Source organism: Felis catus, chromosome B2 (genome assembly GCF_018350175.1).
Source record: "Felis catus isolate Fca126 chromosome B2, F.catus_Fca126_mat1.0, whole genome shotgun sequence".
Lineage (NCBI taxonomy): Eukaryota > Metazoa > Chordata > Mammalia > Carnivora > Felidae > Felis > Felis catus.
In genome coordinates this window covers 126,612,930-126,617,331 of record NC_058372.1, presented here as the reverse complement: position 1 = coordinate 126,617,331, position 4,402 = coordinate 126,612,930, and the positions used below count along the sequence as shown (strand labels likewise).

Sequence of the window (4,402 nt, the reverse complement as noted above, 5' to 3'; positions counted from 1 at the left end):
GAATGAAATTCAAAACCGATTTATTATTTAAAAAAGAACAACAAAAAACAAGCTGAACATAGAAGAAAACGTCTTACAGGATATTGATCGAAAACCTACTTTGAACACTTTAATAAAGTTGAAATGTTAAAACCATTTCCTTAAAAAATGAGAATCAGACAAGGATGCCCGCCCTCAATGTATCTGTTCAACATTCTACCAGGTAGCCTAGTAAAATTGTAAAATAAGAAAATAAAACAAACACAGACAAACTGCATTTCTTTATTTCACATAAGATATATCCAACTCCAGTTGGATACTAAAATTGGAACGATACAGAGAAGATTAGCATAGCCCCTGCGCAAGGATGACACGCAAATTCATGAGGCGTTCCATACTTTTTAAAATAAAATAAAAATTACTTGTAAATTAGAAAACATTTCACATCGGGACATCTGGGTGACTCAGTGGGTTAAGCGTCCCACTTCAGTTCAGGTCACGATCTCACAATCTGTGAGTTCGAGCCCGCATCCCTGCTTTGGATTCTGTGTCTCCCCCTCTCTCTTCCCCTGCCCTGCTCATGCTCTCTCTCTCTCTCTCTCTCTCTCTCTCTCTCTCTCTCTCTCTCTCTCCCAAAAATACATAAACATTTAAAAAAATTAAAAAAGAAAGTATTTCACATTAAAAATATATAAACCGAAGAGTGATTAATCTGAAACTTAGTACAGTCAGAGTGCAAGTTTCTTCAGAATAAAATCAGTCTCTACATTGTGCAATTCTTTCCCTAAAAGAAAAACAGTATTAATAATTTTTGTTATCTGAAAAACAATTTTAATTAACTACTACATATTTTACATTAAAGTTGAAATTTAAAAAGTAGAATAATGTATAGCTCACAAATTCTATTTATACATTTTCCAACAAATTCTCAATAGAAGAAATCATTTTTTTTCAATCCACAAATAGTGCCTCAAATCTCATTTTCCAATTATCCTTAATAAAAAAAAAAAGATGGGTATACAATAGGTAAAAGAGCACTGGCCTTTTAGTTATAAAAACCTAGATGGAAATTCTATTCTAACACGAATTAAATTGTGACTTTGGATAAACAACAACAAAAAAAAAGATATATGCAACTCCATAGTTAACTATAGATTATATATAGATAATTTATTAGAATTAATGAAGGAGTTCAGCAAAGTTGCATGTAAGATTAGTATATAACTGTCAAATTCCATTTATATAGTTCAGCAGATGATAGATTTAAAAACTAATAACTTACAATAAAGCAATGATAGGTATTTATAAGTGAATTACATTAAAAGTGAAGAAACATGGTGAAAATTCAGAATTTTTTATTAAAGTCTTTCATTAAATTTTGGAGGAATTTGTAAAAAAGAAAAGTTATATAATGTTCATGGATAGAAGGAGCGAAATGTTAAGATTATTAATATTTTTCAAATTATCTTTAGGTTTAGGAATCTGACCAATCTCGAATTTGTGATTAATTCTAAATTTGAATTGGGAGGTTATGGACTTTGAATAGCTGAGAATATTTTGAGGAACAAGAAGTTGTGTGGGAACTACTCCTCAGGTATCAAACCATTTTATAAAGTTATGCAACCAAGACGTCGTTTAGTCAGCTCATGGATAAAGACCAGTGGAACTAAACAGAGTATAGATACCAGTCTGTCATACATGAAAATACAACATGAGAGAGCTAAGGAAATGACAGATACAAAATTAAAATACCTGAACAGTTGGTTCTCTATGAACAAATGAAATTGAACCCCCCAATTTACACAACATATAAAGATAAATGTGTAAGTATAAGAGAATCCTCTTTTTTTTATGGCCATTGGTGAAGAAATATATTGCAAACAATACACAAATTATCCTTAACGCATTAAAATTTAAAATCCTAAAAAAATAAATAAAAGATAATGAAATTCTTGTGCAACATAGGAAAACTACTATGTTACAGGTGGGATAGGAAATCTACAATGTTTGTAACTCTCATAACATTAGTGCAGATTATATTAGGGTCACTTTAACATCATTATAAAACTATCCAATCTATGAATAGCAAGATAAGTAAATAATATTAAGAGACAACTCAGCGAGGAGAAACTTGATTAGCCAATAAAATATGAAATGAAGTTTCAATAATAATCAGGAAAATCCAAAGTATAGTAAAAATAAGAAACTTTTCATGCTCATGAAATTAATGGTCTAGTTTTACAGAAAACTTTTTGTTACACATGGGAATGTTAATTGCTTTAATCACTTGGAAAGACCAATTTAGGAAATAGTGCATTTGAAGGTGGTGATGCCCTTTCCATTCCACTCAGTTATACTCTAAATCTTGTGCATATTGAGATGTGTAAAATGTTCAGAGCAGTGACGTTTGTAAAGGAAGAAATTAGAAAATATTAAAATGCTTGCAAAAATCAAGACTTTTTTTATCCATGCAGTGCTGTGTAATATGTAGAAGTGAATGAACTAGAGTTACATGTATTAACATGGATAAATCTCAAAAACATAAATTTCAGTGAAAAATGGTGTAAGAATATGGAGAGTATACTGTGGTTTGTATGAGGTTTAAAATTACGCAATTTGATTAATGGTATTATGTCTTAAGAACATAAATAACTTCAGTAAGGTGAAATTATGTACATAGAATTAAGTATCAAATTCAGCATAGTGGTTAGCTTGTAATAGGGAAGCAGGTTGATGGAGGGGCTGACACTGGTTTTCATTGCCTTTTGTAATGCCTTTTCATAAGCTGGAGAGCAGATACATAGGTTTTGATTATTTCATTCTGTATGCCTTTGGTGTAGTTGAAGTGGTTTTTAATCTGTTTAGAAAGTCAACTTCAGATTTTCTGCTTTGGGTTGTAAAAGGAAAATTCTTGCCATTTGCTTGACCCAGGCATGAACTGATGACTTTTGAAAAAATGTCTTTCTGTAGCCCATCTGAATCCTGTCTGTAATATTTAAATGGCAGTACTTATAACAGATAACAGAAAGCAATGGCATATATCATGATAAGGTGACTAAAAATACTTATTTTGTTCTAGAGCAGTATTATGTTCTCTATAAAGTCCCTCCTGTGTTACCACTGTGATCTCTCCCCTACTAATATGAGTATCCTCAAAATCTACTCAGGAACACAAAGTTCTAGGATAAATGATCTTAGATACAGATCTGGGGATGCTTTTTGTTACCTCTGAAGGCATGCATCTTTTTCTGATTACTGATGTTAGAAAGACCTATGTCTTCAGGGGTACTGGCCTCCATAACTCTCAGAAGATAATATCTGAAAGCCATATGCTAAACTCAATATCTTTCCTGTAATATACACACCTTTGGGTGAGTTCTTTGGTTATTTAATATTTCCCAGCCAAAAAAGATGGAACTAGTAAATAGCCTTAGTTCCTGCTCAGATTCATCTACAGAGTCCCAGAAAGAAAGGTCAGGCTCTGCGTTTTGATTAACACTTGTGTTTCTACTACCACAAAGCAATATTTTTTGGTCAGTGGGTCACATCCACGTTCTAATTCTGAATTCTTCACGTACAACTTATGAACCTGAAAAAAAAACCCCTTGAACTATTGGGTATCAGTTTTTTAATTTGTGAAACTAGAAAGACTATACCTAATTCATAGAACTTCTATGAGAATTAAGTGTGTGGAACTCTCTAAAATACTGGTTATTATTATCAATTTATTTAAAATATGTATAATCTCCAAATTCACCCATTCTTCTATAGATCTTTTGTTTTTGAAAGCTCAAATAAGTTTATCCTCTGAAATCCAAGATTTCAGAAGAAAATAATGAAGACTCACACTACTTAAAAAAAAGAAAAGGAAAGAAAAGGAAATGGTTGCATTTCCAAATTGAGATATTTTCAGTCCGTACACCAGTAACTCCTTTTGCTTTACCAAGGAAGAAGGAATTCAGATCGGAGTCAGTATCCACTGTTGTATGCCTGCTCGCTGCAGATTTCTCTTTGTTTTGTTTCATTTTCTTTGTTTCTTAAATTGGGTGCAGCTCCTAGTTAAAAGCAGGCTAAGTTTTCCAGTTTGTGTATACCAGGAAAAGAGGTAGGACAAATATTTCTGAGATCTTGGAGCACATAATAAAATTTTAGAAAATCATACTTACACTTACTGTGAAATAGGGGTTACAAAAAGATCTAATTAAAAACAAAGCTAACCTTTCTTAAGTATTACTAGACAGTGTGCTAAGTCTCTTACAATTTATGTCAGGTAGGGGACACCTGAGGTTTGTCCTACGAGGTAGGGGTCATTATTAGTCATTTTACAGATGGGTAAACTGAGGCAATTCTTATGCTCATTTGCACACATGATCTAAGTGGCTGGAGTAGGATTTGAAGCCAGCTCCTTGCCTACTAAATCAAT

At 32.3% G+C, this 4,402-nt stretch overlaps 1 pseudogene; it reads left to right on the top strand.

Annotated features, from left to right (window-relative positions):
* The first annotated feature begins 280 nt into the window (after positions 1–280).
* Positions 281–381, top strand: LOC111560745 (annotated as a pseudogene).
* Positions 382–4,402: the final 4,021 nt, after the last annotated feature.